We start from the raw sequence: 19,006 nt of genomic DNA on the forward strand, positions 1-19,006 counted from the left end.
TATACCATGTATAAGCATCTCTGTTTCAGATCACAGTTCAACAATATACATGTATTGCATGATGGTGAGGGATACACGAAGATTTATTTTTCCAAGAAATATTGGGGTAATAAATCTTCATATTCCTTAAACATTAATGCAATAAACGTTTTATTATTTCGAACAACATATGATTATACAAAATACGTTGATATTTAAAAATTGTTTGACTTTTCAAAGGCAATAACGTCTTGATTGTTTGATTTCCTTTGTTACTGTCTCCCTTTTCTTTCATCATTTCGAATCACAGATAGTTACATGTAAGTTGGTCTAGAAAATCATTACGATTAGGTATGGGTTATCTAATCATACTTTTCTACATCATATGCTCATATCGGCTCTTTCATTCCTATGAAATCGACCTGTCACTTGACTTTCTTGACCAATTAAATATAATGATATAATCCTATTGAGGTATAATAATATATGCTGTTGCATCTCTGTTTATTACTGGGCGGCATGTTCTCTCGCTTTCAACTGTGTCTACTAAAGCGTCGGAAATGGGCGGTATATACATGTATACCTCATCTGACTCGCACGAGCATTCGTACCATAGAACGCATGATCGCAAGTCCAATCGCATTGGCGCACGTTCAATTGTCCGATCACCTGGTCTTTTGCGCAATCCTATCGCATTATCTTTCAACAGTCGCTTTCATTGTACAACAGTCGTATATAGACGCAAGATATATCGCAAGATTTAATGCGTTTACATCGCACAACGCTCGCTTAGATCGTGCGAATTTCGTACGAATACTTTTTTTCAAATGCGATTATTTCGGCAACAGTTTACGATTCACATCTAATTTTATCGGTCGCACGAATATTCAGTCGCTTCTGCTCGTGCGCCAATTGTGACAGGGGCTTAAGGGATACATTGTTTACGATCTGATTGAGAACTGCTATGCTGAACATGTGATAGACTATAAAACCATCATGAGAGAAACGGGACTTGATTACAAACATAAGAATATCCAGGGGGGAGGGATTTTTATCTATACAGGATCTACATGTATTATACTACATTGTCCAAATATTTTATAATATGACTCCATTAAGCTGATCTTATCACATCTATTCTTGCTAAGGGGAGCGATGTGGCCTATGAACACATGTTTTAATTATTACTAATCACAATTGGACGTAATATCCACTTTAACATGAATAGAAGACAAAGCAAAAAATTGCAAATTTTTCACTTATTTGCAAACACCAATGAAATATGATTAATACATAGGGCTTATATAATCTGACACGGTCTTAATAAATCGTGCTTGGTATTTGTTGATCTAGTCAAAGTTTTTTTTTCCTTGGTCCTTTAGTACGAAAATATTAGCATGTATTTGCACTTAGTTGTGTATTTAAATGACCCGTATTGATTCACCTCTCCCCTGCTGGGTATCTTTTGTCAATTTGAGCTAGCACCATGAGTAATCAGAGTATCCGCTGTGAATGAATATAGGCATTTAAAAATGATTCGTTTCATGCCATGGCCCACCGGTACACGTAATGCCTGTTATAGAAATTACTCTCAGGCTGATAAAGTTTTACCTTATCGCGCGCGATGTTCTTGTCTTGTCTTATCCTGTCTTCTTGTGATCAGTTTGGTGGTTAAGGATACTGCCTTACCAAAAGACAACATTAAATCAGAAGTAAGTAAATTTTGAATCACACTATTACATGTACATATCTTTAAGATAAAACTGTTGGATTGTTTTTTCTTTTTAATAATAAAACATTCAACTGATGTACATCTGCTATATTCAAATAACATTAAAGTCTGTTACTTAAATATTCGGAATTTTTTTTCATTTTCAAAATTCAAATGCTTAGCATTTCCTTGTATTATTATTTCAACTTTCTGTATTTATTAGCGTGGTTTCTACCTTTATTACCCTTTATTACCCGCATGCATCATCAAAATAAGCATTTTATTGTTAATATTTACATATTATTTTGGTAACATAATGAACTTATTTCAAATAGTAAGGAGTGGTAAGAAAAAGTAAATACAATTTGACGCGATCTCGTTGCGAGCACCGAGAGGTCTTCCATTTGAACACACATTATTTTCTATCATTTTTGAACACTTTTTCCAATTCCATTTAACGTTCTCTAAGGATTTAAATTGACGTATATTTATACTGAAAAAGGCGCCATTATTGTCATTTTTGAAAGAATGAAAACGAAAAAAGAGTAAAATCTATTGTACACAGAAAAAACATTCGGCACTCAAAGATTGAACACGGGTAGCATGGGGGGTAGGGGGGGAGAGAAGTTTGCCTCTCTAATTATTACGCCACATGAACTCTGGCTTAAGGAATTTGGAGCCCAAATCTCTTTAAAAAAACCAAATTACATATTTTGCATTCATTGAAACGTGTCTATAGGGAAAAAAGCCCAAAAAATATTTAAAAAAAAAAATAAAACTAGAGCAAAGCTCGTTGCAAAGCAACGAGTGGGTCTTCCGTTAATGTCAGAAGTAAAGCTGGAAGTTCCTGTCAGAAGCAGAGCTCTTAAACCAACATCAAGAGTAACGAAAATAAAAAGATGAAAAAATCGAATTATTCCTGGTACGACTTAACAAAATACGAATGATTTTAAGTACGACTTAACAAAAACATTTCCGATTTCAAGAACGACTTAACAAAAAAATCCGAATGTGTTCAAGTACGACTTAACAATTATTTTTGGTACGAGTTAATTTTACTTTGAACATTACGCTATTTTTTAAACCAAGGAAGCGGAATCAAAATTTCCGGAAAAATCAATTTTTAAACCCCGATATCTCTGTTATGCATCGTCCAATTTTGAAACGGCTTTCAGTGTTAGATTCAGCTAAATAAGTTCTACAAAACACATATTTGTTTTTGATTTGATTAGAAAATTCATTTTTTCGAAAAATTTGTTTCACTTCCGGTTTCGACCGGAAGTGACAAAATAATTTTTTCTGTACATTTGCCACAAGTCAATTCGCAGATTTACAATCACAGAAAATTTCAAGTCTTTATAAACAACCGTTTACGAGAAAAGTGCTGGACAAAATCACTTTTTGAAAATTTTTAAAATGACGTAACTAGAAACCGGAAGTGACTTAATGACTAAAAGTTTGAAGGCTTCAAGGGACATGAAATTAAAATAATCCCTGAAAATTTCTTGCAAATTGGTTGAATAGTTTTTGAGATATAAAGCAAAAAAGAAGTCAGAAGGAAAAACAAGAAGAACTAGAGCAAAGCTCGTTGCAAAGCAACGAGTGGGTCTTCCGTTAATGTCGAAAGTAAAGCAATATGTTCCTGTAAGAAGCAAAGTTCTTAAACCATTACCAAGATCAACTAAAACGAAAAGAACAAAAATCGAATAATTCTTGGTACGACTTAACAAAATCCGAATGATTTTGAGTACGAATTAACAAAAACCTTTTCGATTTCAAGAACGACTTAACAAAAAAAATCCGAATGTGTTCAAGTATGACTTAATAATTATTTTTTGTACGAGTTAATTTTACTTTGAACATTTCACTATTTTTTAAACCAAGGACGCGGAAACAAAATTTCCGGAAAAATCATTTTTTTAACCCCGATATCTCTTTAATGCATTGTCCGATTTTAAAACGGATTTCAGTGTTAGATTCAGCTTGATAAGCTCTATAAATCATATATTCATTTTTGATTTGATCAGAAATATCATTTTTTCGAAAAAATTGTTTCACTTCCGGTTTCGACCGGAAGTGACGGATTTTAATTTCCAGCCTTATTGCACATGTAAATTGCCAAATTCATAACCACAGAAAATTTCAAGACTCTATCTTAAAGCGTTTTTGAGAAATAACGCGGACAGAATGACTTTTTTTAAAGTTTAAAAATGACGTAACGTCAAAACAGAAGTGACATTGTTATGGAAAGTTTAACATCTTTGAGGCAATATAATTGCACATAATCCCTGAAAGTTTCCTTTAAATAAGTTGAAAACTTTTTGAGTTATGAAGCCGAAATGGAGTCAGAAAAATAAGAAAAAGAAACTAGAGCAAAGCTCGTTGCAAAGCAACGAGTGGGTCTTCCGCTAATGTCGAAAGTAAAGCTAGAAGTTCCTGTAAGAAGGTGAGCTCTTAAACCAATAACAAAAGTAGCTAAAATAAAAAGATGAAAAAAAATCGAATTATTCCTTGTACGACTTAACAAAACCCGAATGATTTTAAGTACGACTTAACAAAAACCTTTTTGATTTTAAGAACGACTTAACAAAAAAAATCCGAATGCGTTTAAGTACGACTTAACAATTATTTTTGGTACGAGTTAACTTTACGATAAACATTATGCTATTTTTTAAACCAAGGACACGGAATCAAAATTTCCGGAAAAATCGATTTTCAAACCCCGATAACTCTGTAATGCATCGTCCGATTTTAAAACGACTTTCAGTTTTAGATTCAGTTTAATTAGCTCTACAAAACACATATTCATTTAGGATTTGATCAGAAAATTCATTTTTTCGAAAAATTTGTTTCACTTCCGGTTTCGACCGGAAGTGACAGATTTTCATTTCCAGCCTTATTACAGAAATAAATCGACCAAATCATAACCATTGAAAATTTCAAGCCTCTATCTCAAAACATTTTTGAGAAACGCCGCGGACAAAATGACTTTTTGAAAATTTTAAAAATGACGTTACGTCAAAACAGAATTGACGTTGTCAAGAAAACTTTACCATCTTTGAGGGATAATAGTTTCACATTATCTCGGAAAGTTTTATTAAAATCGGTTGGAAACTTTTTGAGTTATAAAGCCGAGAAGGAGTCAGAAAAAAAAAGTATAATAACTAGAGCAAAGTTCGTTGCAAAGCAACGAGTGGGTCTTCCGTTAATGTCAGAAGTAAAGCTGAAAGTTCCTGTCAGAAGCAGAGCTCTTAAACCAACAACAAGAGTAACGAAAATAAAAAAATGAAAAAATTCGAATTATTCCTGGTACGACTTAACAAAATACGAATGATTTTAAGTACGACTTAACAAAAACATTTCCGATTTTAAGAACGACTTAACAAAAAAAATCCGAATGTGTTCAAGTACGACTTAACAATTATTTTTGGTACGAGTTAATTTTACTTTGAATATTACGCTATTTTTTAAACCAAGGAAGCGGAATCAAAATTTCCGGAAAAATCAATTTTTAAACCCCGATATCTCTGTTATGCATCGTCCGATTTTGAAACGGCTTTCAGTGTTAGATTCAGCTTAATAAGCTCTACAAAACACATATTCGTTTTTGATTTGATCAGAAAATTCATTTTTTCGAAAAATTTGTTTCACTTCCGGTTTCGACCGAAAGTGACAAAATAATTTTTTCTGTACATTTGCCATAAGTCAATCCGCAGATTTACAATCACAGAAAAATTCAAGTCTTTATAAACAACCGTTTACGAGAAAAGTGCTGGACAAAATCACTTTTTGAAAATTTTTAAAATGACGTAACTAGAAACCGTAAGTGACTAAATGACTAAAAGTTTGAAGGCTTCAAGGGACAAGAAATTAAAATAATCCCTGAAAATTTCTTGCAAATTAGTTGAATAGTTTTTGAGATATAAAGCAAAAAAGAAGTCAGAAGGAAAAACAAGAAGAATAACTAGAGCAAAGCTCGTTGCAAAGCAACGAGTGGGTCTTCCGTTAATGTCAGAAGTAAAGCTGGAAGTTCCTGTAAAAAGCAGAGCTCTTAAATCAACAACAATAGTAAATAAAATAAAAAGATGAAAAAAATCGAATTATTCCTGGTACGACTTAACAAAATACGAATGATTTTAAGTACGACTTAACAAAAACTTTTCCGATCTCAAGAACGACTTAACAAAAAAAATCCAAATGTGTTCAAGTACGACTTTACAATTATATTTTTGGTACGAGTTAATTTTACTCTGAACATTACGCTATTTTTTAAACCAAGGACGCAGAATCAATATTTCCGGAAAAATCAATTTTTAAACCCCGATATCTCTGTAATGCATGGTCCGATTTTTAAAAGGCTTTCAGTGTTAGATTCAGTTTAATAAGCTCTACAAAACACATATTCATTTTTGATTTGATCAGAAAATTCATTTTTTCGAAAAATTTGTTTCACTTCCGGTTTCGACCGGAAGTGACAGATTTTCATTTCCAGCCTTATTACAGAGGTAAATCGACCAAATCATAACCATTGAAAATTTCAAGCCTCTATCTTAAAACGTTTTTGAGAAACGCCGCGGACAAAATGACTTTTTTAAAATTTTAAAAATGACGTTACGTCAAAACGGAAGTGACGTTGTCAAGTAAACCTTAAAATCTTTGAGCTTTTATAATTTCACATTATCTCTGAAAGTTTCATTAAAATCGGTTGGAAACTTTTGGAGTTATAAAGCCGAGAAGGAGTCAGAAAAAAAAGAAAAAGTATAATAACTAGAGCAAAGCTCGTTGCAAAGCAACGACTGGGTCTTCCGTTAATGTCGGAAGTAAAGCTGGAAGTTCCTGTAAGAAGCAAAGCTCTTAAACCAATAACAAGAGTAACTAAAATAAAAAGATGAAAAAAATCGAATTATTCCTGGTACGACTTAACAAAATACGAATGATTTTAAGTACGACTTAACAAAAACCCTTCCGATTTTAAGAACGACTGAACAAAAAAAAATCCGAATGTGTTCAGGTACGACTTAGCAATTTTTTTTGGTACGAGTTAATTTTACTTTGAACATTACGCTATTTTTTAAACCATGGACGCGGAATCAAAATTTCAGGAAAAATCAATTTTTAAACCCCGATATCTCTATAATGCATCGTCCGATTTTTAAAAGGCTTTCAGTGTTAAATTCAGTTTAATAAGCTCTACAAAATGCATATTCATTTTTGATATGATCAGAAAATTCATTTTTTCGAAAAATTTGTTTCACTTCCAGTTTCGACCGGAAGTGACAGATTTTCATTTCGAGCCTTATTACAGAGGTAAATCGACCAAATCATAACCATTGAAAATTTCAAGCCTCTATCTTAACACGTTTTTGAGAAACGCCGCGGACAAAATGACTTTTTTTAAATTTTAAAAATGACGTTACGTCAAAACGGAAGTGACGTTTACAAGTAAACTTTTATATCTTTGAGCTATAATAGTTTCACATTATCTCTGAAAGTTTCATTAAAATCGGTTGGAAACTTTTTGAGTTATAAAGCCGAGAAGGAGTCAGAAAAAAAAAGAAAAAGTATAACTAGAGCAAAGCTCGTTGCAAAGCAACGAGTGGGTCTTCCGTTAACGTCGAAAGTAAAGCTGAAAGTTCCTGTAAGAAGCAGAGCTCTTAAACCAATAACAAGAGTAACTAAAATAAAAAAAATTTAAAAATATCGAATTATTCCTGGTACGACTTAACAAAATCCGAATGATTTTAAGTACGAATTAACAAAAACCTTTCCGATTTCAAGAACGACTTAACAAAAAAAAATCTGAATGTGTAACAGTACGACTTAACAACTATTTTTGGTACGAATTAACGTGACTTTGAACATTACGCTATTTTTTAAACCAACGACGCGGAATCAAAATTTCCGGAAAAATCAATTTTTAAACCCCAATAACTCTGTTATGCATCATCCGATTTAAAAACAGTTTTCAGTGTTAGGTTCAGCTTATTAGGCTCTACAAAATACATATACGTTTCTTATTTGATCAAAAAATTCAAATTTTCGAAAAATTTGATTTACTTCCGGTTTCGACTGGAAGTGACGGATTTTTATTTCCAGCCTTATTACAGAGGCAAAACGATCAATATATAAGTGCGAAAAATTTCAATTTCCTATCTTGAAGCGTTTTTGAAAAAAGCCGCGGACAAAATGACTTTATGAAAATTAAAAAAATGACGTAACGTAAAAACGGAAGTGACGTTGCTATAGAAAATTTAACATCTTCGAGGCATTGTAATTGCACATAACCTGTGAAAGTTTCATAAAAATCGGTTAAAAACTTTTTGAGTTATGAAGCCGAAAAGAAGTCAGAAAAAAAAGAAAAAGTATAATAATAAAAAGAAACCGAAGAATAACAAGAGGGTCTTCCGTTTTAAAACGGAAGACCCTAATAAAAAGAAACCATAGAATAACAATAGGGTCTTCCGTTGAAAACGGAAGACCCTAATAATAATAATAAAAAACAATAGAATAACAAGAGGGTCTTCCGTTGAAAACGGAAGACCCTAATAATAAAAAGAAACCGAAGAATAACAAGAGGGTCTTCCGTTGAAAACGGAAGACCTAATAATAATAATAAAAAAAAACAATAGAATAACAAGAGGGTCTTCCGTTGAAAACGGAAGACCCTAAATATATATTTGTTTCTTTTCGGTGACGACCGGAAGTGACGGCTAACCTTTATGTTTTCCAGTAAATAAATTTTGAAGCTTACATCCAATTCATATGCAATAAATTGCCGTTTATCTTTTTAGGGTCTTCCATTTCCAACGGAAAACCCTCTTGTTTTTCTTCGGTTTCTTTTTATTATTATTAGGGTCTTCCGTTTCCAACGGAAGACCCTCTTGTTATTCTTCGGTTTCTTTTTAGGGTCTTCCGTTTCCAACGGAAGACCCTCTTGTTATTCTATTGTTTCTTTTTATTATTATTATTAGGGTCTTCCGTTTTCAACGGAAGACCCTCTTGTTATTCTATTGTTTTTTTTTATTATTATTATTCTTCTTGTTTTTCCTTCTGACTTCTTTTTTGCTTTATATCTCAAAAACTATTCAACCGATTTGCAAGAAATTTTCAGGGATTATGTTAAATACCTGTCCCTTGAAGCTTATAAACTTTTAGTCATTAAGTCACTTCCGTTTTCTAGTTACGTCATTTTAAAAATTTTCAAAAAGTGATTTTGTCCAGGACTTTTCTCGTAAACGGTTGTTTATAAAGACTTGAAATTTTCTGTGATTGTAAATCTGCGGATTTACTTATGGCATTTTTACAAAATAAATTAGTTTGTCACTTCCGGTAGAAACCGGAAGGGATTTTAATTTTTCGAAAAATTGAATTTTTTGATCGAATCAAAAACGAATATGTGTTTTGTAGAGCTTTTTAAGCTGAATCTAACACCGAAAATCGTTTAAAAATCGGACGATGCATTACAGAGATATCGGGCCTTAAAAATTGGTTTTTCCGGAAATTTTGATTCCGCGTTTTTGGTTAAGAAAGTAGTATCAAGTTCTTGGTTAAATTAACTTGTACCTAAAAATTATTTGCTAAGTCGTACTGTAACACATTCGGATTTTTTTGTTAAGTCGTTCTTGGAATCGGAAAGGTTTTTGTTAAGTCGTACTTAAAATCATTCGGATTTTGTTAAGTCGTACCAGGAATAATTCGACTTTTTTCATCTTTTTATTTTAGTTACTATTGTTATTGGTTTAAGAGCTCTGCTTCTTACAGGAACTTCCAGCTTTACTTCCGACATTAACGGAAGACCCACTCGTTGCTTTGCAACGAGCTTTGCTCTAGTTATTATTCTTTTTCTTTATTTTTCTGACTTTTTTAAAGCTTAATATCTCAAAAAGTTTTCAACGGATTTACATGAAACTTTCAGGGATTATGGAACATCACTGTCCCTCAAAGATGTTAAATTTTCAATTTTAACGTCACTTCCGTTTTTACGTTACATCAATTTTTAAATTTTAAAAAAGTGATTTTGTCCAGGGCGTTTTTCAAAAACGCTTCAAGATAGAGACTTGGAATTTTCAGTGTTGATCTTTTTTATTTGGACATAAGGCTGGAATTTAGTTTCCGTCACTTCCGGTCCAAACCGGAAGTGTTTTAAAATTTTCGATTTTTCGAATTTTTCGTTTCAATTAAAAATGTTTCTGAGGTTTGTAGCGTTGGTTATGCTAAATACGAAACTGAAATCCGTTTGAAAATCGAACGACGCATTACAGAGATATCGGGGTTTAAAAATTGATTTTTCCGGAAATTTTGATTCCGCGTCCTGGGTTTAAAAAATAGTGTAATGTTCAAAGTAAAATTAACTCGTACCAAAAATAATTGGTATGTCGTACCTGAACACATTCGGATTTTTTTTTGTTCAGTCGTTCTTAAAATCGGAAAGGTTTTTGTTAAGTCGTACTTAAAATCATTCGTATTTTGTCAAGTCGTACCAGGAATATTCGATTTTTTTCATCTTTTTATTTTTGTTACTCTTGTTATTGGTTTAAGAGCTCTGCTTCTTACAGGAACTTCAAGCTTTACTTTTGACATTAACGGAAGACCCACTCGTTGCTTTGCAACGAGCTTTGCTCTAGTTATTATTATTAGGGTCTTCCGTTTTCAACGGAAGACCCTCTTGTTATTCTTCGGTTTCTTTTTATTATTATTATACTTTTTCTTTTTTTTTCTGACTCCTTCTCGGCTTTATAACTCAAAAAGTTTCCAACCGATTTTAATGAAACTTTCAGAGATAATGTGAAACTATTATCCCTCAAAGATGTTAAAGTTTTCTTGACAACGTCAATTCCGTTTTGACGTAACGTCATTTTTAAAATTTTCAAAAAGTCATTTTGTCCGCGGCGTTTCTCAAAAACGTTTTGAGATAGAGGCTTGAAATTTTCAATGGTTATGATTTAATCGATTTACCTCTGTAATAAGGCTCGAAATGAAAATCTGTCACTTCCGCTCGAAACCGGAAGTGAAACAAATTTTTCGAAAAAATGAATTTTCTGATCAAATCAAAAACGAATATGTGTTTTGTAGAGCTTATTAAACTGAATCTAACACTGAAAGCCGTTTTAAAATCGGACGATGCATTACAGAGATATTGGGATTTAAAAATCGATTTTTCCGGAAATTTTGATTCCGCGTCCTTGGTTTAAAAAATAGCATAACGTTAATAGTAAAGTTAACTCGTACCAAAAATAATTGTTAAGTCGTACTTAAACACATTCGGATTTTTTTTTTGTTAAGTCGTTCTTAAAATCAAAAAGGTTTTTGTTGATTCGTACTTAAAATCATTCGGATTTTGTTAAGTCGTACCAGGAATAATTCGATTTTTTTTCATCTTTTTATTTTAGCTACTCTTGTTATTGGTTTAAGAGCTCTGCTTCTTACAGGAGTTTCCAGCTTTACTTCCGGTATTAACGGAAGACCCACTCGTTGCTTTGCAACGAGCTTTGCTCTAGTTATTATTCTTTTTCTTTTCTTCTGACTCCTTTTTTGCTTCATAACTCAAAAGGTTTTTAACCGATTTTGATGAAATTTTCAGAGATTTTTGCAAGTTGGCGTCCCTCAAAAATGTTAAAGTTTTAAAGAGAACGTCACCTCCGTTTTGACGTAACGTCATTTTTAAAAATTTCAAAAAGTCATTTTGTCCCGGACTTTTCTCAAAAATGCTTTAAGATAGAGGCTTGAAATTTTCAATGCTGATGATTTGGTCGATTTACCTCTGTAATAAGGCTCTAAATGAAAATCTGTCACTTCCAGTCGAAACCGGAAGTGAAACAAATTTTTCGAAAAAATGAATTTTCTGATCAAATCAAAAATGAATATGTGTTTTGTAGAGCTTATTAAGCTAAATCTAACACTGAAACCCGTTTTAAGATCGGACGATGCATTACAGAGATATCGGGGTTTAAAAATTGATTTTTCCGGAAATTTTGATTCCGCGTCCTTGGTTTTAAAATAGCGTAATGTTTATACTAAAATTAACTCGTACCAAAAATAATTGTTAAGTCGTACTTGAACACATTCGGATTTTTTTTAATAAGTCGTTCTTGAAATCAGAAAGGTCTTTGTTAAGTCGTACTTAAAATCATTCGGATTTTGTTAAGTCGTACCAGGAATAATTCCATTTTTTCATCTTTTTTTTTGTTACTCTTGTTATTGGTTTAAGAGCTCTGCTTCTTACAGGAACTTCAAGTTTTACTTCCGACATTAACGGAAGACCCACTCGTTGCTTTGCAACGAGGTTTGCTCTAGTTTTATTTTTAATTTTTTTTTTCTGACTCCTTCTCGGCTTTATATCTCAAAAAGTTTTCATCCGATTTCAATGAAATTTTTAGAGCCTTTGTAAAGTTACCGTGCCTCAAAGATGTTAAAGTTTCTGCATTTACGTCACTTCTGTTCAAATTTGGCGGCCATTTTTAAATTTAAAAAAAGTGATTTTGTCCGGAAAAAATCTCCGTTAACTTTAAAGATATCGCTTTGAAATTTTTACTGATGATAGATGTATCAATTCTATAATGTACTGGGGGTTTAAAATTTGGTTCATCAATTTTGCTCAAAACTGGAAGCAGTTCCAATTTTTGGAATTTTTCATTTTTTTTAACAAAATTAGACAATACTACAGTCTTATAGAACTTGCCATGGTGAATTCAATTCTGAAATCCGTTCGAAAATCAAACAATGCATAACAGAGATATTGGGGTTTAAACATTGATTTTTCCGGAAATTTTAATTCCACATCCTTGGTTTAAAAAATAGCGTAATGTTCAAAGTAAAATTAATTCGTACCAAAAATAACTCTTAAATCGTGCTTGAACACATTCGGATTTTTTTTTGTCAAGTCGTTCTTGAAATCAGAAATGGTTTTTGTTAATTCGTACTTAAAATCATTCGGATTTTTTAAAGTCGTACCAGGAATAATTATCTATTAGAAACGGTTATTGCCACGCCAATTTATTACGTAATTATGGAATTTTAGGGGCCAAAGTACTTAAACTTTGACGCAATATAACTAGAGAAGTAGACATATTTTGTTAGACATCAAAGAAGAGAAAATGTTTGCTTTGATGATTTAAATTGATTCCCTCTTATCAAAAAAAGAATTTCTTTTCCCATTAAGGATCCAGAGGGCTGGCCTCTAAAATATTCAAGTAGTATCTTAAAAATGATCAACAATTTTAAATCGAGAAGAAAGGGGGGGGGGGGGGCAAGAGACTCGTAAAGTCTATTACAAATTACATAAAACGATTAAGATTTCGTAATGCATTAGAGAAGCAAAGTTGTTGATTGTAGCAATGTTCATCTGGAAAACTCATTGCCACATTCATTTATTACGTAATTAGGGATTTGTATACATTATCTGAAAGTGTGTGTGTGTGGGGGGGATAATTCTGAAATTGTATCGATTATTCATGGTTTGATTTAAAACAGAAATCGCAAGGAAGACCTACTCGTTACTCGTAACGAGATCGTATCTAGTTATTTTTTTTCCACAAATTTTGTGCAGACGATTTCTAGAAAAGTATTCGACCGATTTCCACCATTTTTTAACAGATGGTTAGACTTGACATGAACTTAATACATTTCTGAAAAATTTCTTGTCGTCAGTTCCGGTACCGATTTATTAGCCATTTTGTTCATTTTTACGACCTATTTTGTGCACACTTTACGCCAGTGGTGCTATTCTTAGGAGCTCACTTTGGCTCGAAAATTGGTTACGAAATTTGTTCCTCATCTTTTGTCTACAAGATTTCTCAGAGATGGGTCGATAGATTTTCTTGAAATGTGCAGGAGTGATAGAACAAATCTTTATCCTCGGGAATTTATTACATTTTTTCCAAAGTTCATATCCTGTCCTCCGTTTCCTGTCCACGTCAAAAATCTTATGACATTGAGGTCTCAATAATGATTAGGACTTGGGCATTCAGACTTTGTAGGATTAAAGAACTATAGTTGTAGATGTCTTCAGACTATTTTGTTTTGTTCCTCATAACTTCCGGTCGTCACCGGAAGCACTCTAAAAATTAATGGCATTAATTTTATTTCATATTGAATGAAAGTATAAGTATTATTCCCTACATATGTCATCTATCCAATGTTGAATAAGTTAAAAATATCTACTTCCGATGAGAAATCTCAAATATCTCAGATAGCCTTTTTTAAATAACTGTTTTACCCACAAGATGTCAGAAAGTCAAGCCATCAATACACTAGACTAAGAAAGATGATAAAAATTTGATGTGTTAAAATAATCATTTTGTCGACTGTCACTTTCGGTCCTCACCTGAAGGGTTCAAACAAATCAAGCTGTTTGGAAGTTTAACTATTTCTTTGACAATTTAGTAAAATTGATAAACAAATAAGTACAGTTGTCTTATATTCATGAAATACTAAGTTTTATTTTCACTGAGAATTTCCGTTTGTCCACTTTCTTGTCAAGAGACAAGCAAAATGACTCCACGAGACCTCAAATACTGTGACGACTTGAACAACCAAACTTTGTAGGATGATAGCTTAAAGTATGTATCTGTGTTTACCTTATTTTGATTGATTCGTCGTCACTTCCCGTCGTACATGTAACCGGTCGGTGAAGACTTGAACAACCAAACTTTGTTGGATAATAGCCTTAAGTATGTATCTGTGTTTACCTTATTTTCATTGATTCGTCGTCACTTCCGGTTCTCGCCGGATGCACTTAAATTTATTTTTATCCCTTATTTTGTATATTCTACATGGAATGAATATATCAGTACACGATTTTATATATTTTAACTATACAATGTTAAATAAGCTTTTTCTATTTTTACTTTCGGTGAGTTATATCAAATATCTTAAGTAGCTATCCATTTTATAAATTTGATATCTGCGAGATTTTAGTCACTGTAAGTGATTGAGACATGAAACTTTTATGAATGATAGACAATTGATTGAAGATGTGTTCAACGGGTTTAATTTTGTCAACTGTCACACCGGAAGGTTTTTAACCACTCTAACAGATTTTCTTAGGTGTTTCATATAGCATAATAACCAGTGATGTACACTAGGCAAATGCACAAGAACTACTAGCTTTTTTTTCTCCGTTTATCACTTTCGTTCGTCCGTGTCCAGTCTCGAAATAAAAAAAAACTAGTTTCACAAGGATCTCAGATTTGGCAGATAGTATCGATATTTCATTGTATCGTATAAAACTAATCGGACGGAAGACCTATTCGTTACTCGTAACAAGATCTAGTTCTTCTTTTTCCTGTTTTGCTCGGGGTGACGTTTCTTGTTATTACGGTTAACCAAACAATTTAAACTTTAGATAATTGCTCATTAAAGGTTACAGTAACAATTGACCCTGTGTCAAAAAACTCTTAAGAATTTACAGAGTTATCGCCCTTTGAGAATGAAATGCTTGTTCTCGCAACTCCTCTTAAACATTAAGAGATAGAAATTTGAAATGTTTACGATTGTCTTTAGTACACATAGAGGGTTCTTCAATCTATTCGTACCGAAAGGATCCAAGGTCACTTTCTGACAGTTATTGCCACTTAAAGTATCAAAATGTCCATAAAATAACCTTTAACTTTATCATTAAGACTTAGGACCATTTGGGATGGGAACGTCTACCTTAGCCAAACAAAATGACATAAAGGTGAAAGGTCAAGGTCAATCAAAATATTCTAATTTATGAATTGTTATAATCTTCTGAAATACAGAATTATTGCAAAGTTTTCAATAGCTTGCTGGATTGCACAATATAGTATACAATTTGGTCAGCCAGGTATCACATCAAGGTTCTGTGCTTACTCAAGTGGAGATTGTTTTTACAGTCAACCCATTTATTTTATACAAAGACAGCTAGCCTCTAGAGCACTATCTTTTATTGTAAGGTGTTCTATTTCTAGGCTTGTATAAAGAATATTCACCTGGCGAACACATCAGTGTTGTTCAGAGTAAGTGGGGGGGGGGGGGGGGGGGAATCAGAAAAGTAATACAAAAGACCTTTAGGTTTAACAACAGGGAATTTTAAAAGCAAAGGCTTAAAATTAAAAAAAACTTTAAAAATCGTTGACGGCTTCCTGGTTTTCTCTTTTTATATTACAACATGAACCATATGTAATAATAAGTGTTATGTATACCTAATTGAGCAATCTAGCAAGTTATTCAAATTATTAAAGTGGAAAGACCTCCAATTGCTATATAACAATTACTCTACTAGCTTTATGTATTTTTTTACTTAAAGAGATGATGTATATACACGCAAGTTTTTATGCCTGACTGTTATATCGATGTTGCATACAGAACGTATAAGTAGTGAGAAAACTATACATATGAGAACTATAATAAATATCAAAGTCATAGCCTCGTCAATTAGTCAGAAATAGAAAGGTATGAAAAGAAAAATTAAAAGGTTAAAAACTATGTAGATATTAAAATGGCCATGCCATTAAATTGAAAAATAAGAAATAAAACAACTACAAGGTATCATGGATACAACGTGTATTTAGCATGCAAATATAAACCAAATAGAAAACAAACTTTATGAACCAATAGAAAAAAGAAGTCACTTAACATAAAATGAACAGAATAAAAAACAATATTTACCGTTTACAGATTTGATCAAATGAAACACGCATTACATGTGTATTTCAGATATTTGGTCGGTTTGCTCAAAGGTTGGATATTTTTTAGACTTAGAAACATTCTCTCTCTCTCTCACAGACGCACACACACAAACACATTAAATTAACCCTACATTTATTTTGACTTATTGGTTGAATCTGAGCAAACCGTCAACAATCTCAAAAATTCAAATAAATCGAAATACAAATTCAAAGCAAAGCAACATTATAGAGGTAAGATCAGGTGCCTAGGAGGAGTGAGCATCCTCTGCTGACCGGTCTTTGTCGTAATCGAGGGAAAAAACGGAAAAGTCAGTAGACAATGAGATGATTAATTACGATGTAACAATTAGTATGAAAAAATTCAATCAGCATGCGATCAAGTAGAATATTGTGTTTGCTGAAAAGGTCGTTGTATCGATCATAGAACTTACGAAAAATGACTTTAAACGAAACTGTTGATAGTCCTGTTTTATCAAGTTAGTTCTCAGTAATCTGCTTCGCTTAGGAACTATTCATACGAAGGGCATGCCCCGAGAGACAAAAACACCATATGCAAATGATGAATGTATATTGCTACATAAGTAAGGAAAGTTGACTATAGAAAAAATTAATGTCATCGCGTTTATCATGAATGAAATATTTAAACAAAAAAGGAGACGTACAAGGAAGTTTCTCTTAAACTGAATACCTCAGTATATATATATATATATATATATATATATATATATATATATATATATATATATATATATATATATATATAATCCAAAATGAGTAAAGTTAATCCACACAAGTATTAAATAATAAAACATAACAGAAAGCCGAATCAAAACTCTACCGGTTTCATTATAATCTTCAGTACCCATATTTACTAAAGTTCGTAGACGTAGACGTAGACGTAAACTTAGACGTAGCGTACGTTTACGTCTAAACGGTATTCACAAAATGACGTTGACGTAAAATTACGTCATAATCGGACGTAAATCTACGTCTGCTCTATAGGTACGCGTATCTTATCAAACATGGCGGCGATTTTGTTTACACTTGCGAGAGAGAAGAGTCTGAGACGTCAGAGAGTTTTCCGGGACCGGACTAACCCCTTAGATGTCTTCAGTGACAGAGAACTGATTTGCCGTTATCGATTCCCGAGGCGGACCATCGTTGATTTCATTCAGCAGGTGGACAGAAGACTTTTACGACCTACTAACAGGTCCCATCCTCTGCCTGTTGGATCTATGGTAAGTAATTTCGCTGATATTGAACCCGATGTATTTTTAGTTGCAGTATAATTTTCACCCAAGCATTTCACACCCCCCCCCCCCCCGGAAAATCCGAATATATACATTCGTCACCATGATATTGATATGATAAAACACAATGTTACACATGCTCTCTGGTTGATTAATTACTGACAAACAATGATTACTGTCTTTTACAATTATCAATCATGACCCTCCTTCTTTGGTATAAAATATCCAACAATTTACCCCCCCCCCCCCCCCCCCCCCCCCCCGTTTACAAACAAACCGATATGTATAATCATCCGAATGACATTTATGTGATAAAACACAATATTGATGTTACACATACATTTACTGATGAACAATGATCAGTGTCTTTTATGAATACCAATTATAACCCCCCCCCCCCCCCCCCACAGTATGTACATAGCGATATTCTTGTTTTACGGGTGAAACTGTGTTAGGGGTTTTGAAACCTATTTTAAAAATATTATTTGAGATATTTCATATTAATTTTTCAACGAGAATATCTTTGCAGAGAAAGGATATTGGATGAATATATGAAAGGACGAGTGCACTTATGGGCCCCGGTGAAAAGTGAAAAAATGAAGAATCAAATTAAGCATATTTTTTTCCTTAACATTATCTATTGATATCTATTCCATAAGATTAACAAGTTTTAGCGCTGAAATTATTGTTTATGAAAAGCACGAAGCTTTAAAACATAGTAGGGGTCAGCAGACATTCGTGATTTTGTATAGTAAATCGAGGACAGGCATTCATTTTAAAGCCTTTGTTTACTGTCAGCCTAACCGAGTACAAACTTGTGGAAAAGACATTATACATTTAGTAAACTCCTGTGAAAGTAAGAAGATTGTACTCGGTTAGGCTGGTACCTAAAAAATGAAAAACGTATGAAAATTTCAAGGTTTTTCCTATAGCAAGCGAAATCTATTACCTGCGTGACCCATGTTTGAACTCACGCATGGAATAAATTATTTCAAACAATCACATGGTTTCTATCCAGGTAAACGTTTGTCAAATGTGCTCACTGTAAAACATTGACACGTTTTAGATCGCTTTCCTTCATCTTTGTATGGTCAGGAATATTTGTTTGTCACTATGGTAATATGCGACTTCAAAGCTTCATTCGATTTTTTTTTCAGACGTAAAATAATGCATAAAGTATAATTCAGCAAACGCGCCAATCGATCCACTAACAGAGCAATGTTGATTTAAATGTCTCCTCCCTCTGATTTAAATAGACACAATTCAAGTAGGTTCGGTTCGATTTTTCCGGATTTAGATTATTTATAGGCATTTAAAAATCCTCAATTTTTTTAATTGTATTCTAATTTTGGTAAATTTAAGCGTGCATATAAATCAGAAGTATCCATGAGTGCTTAACTATGATGAGAAAAAAGCAA

Source organism: Crassostrea angulata, chromosome 2 (genome assembly GCF_025612915.1).
Source record: "Crassostrea angulata isolate pt1a10 chromosome 2, ASM2561291v2, whole genome shotgun sequence".
Taxonomy (NCBI): domain Eukaryota; kingdom Metazoa; phylum Mollusca; class Bivalvia; order Ostreida; family Ostreidae; genus Magallana; species Magallana angulata.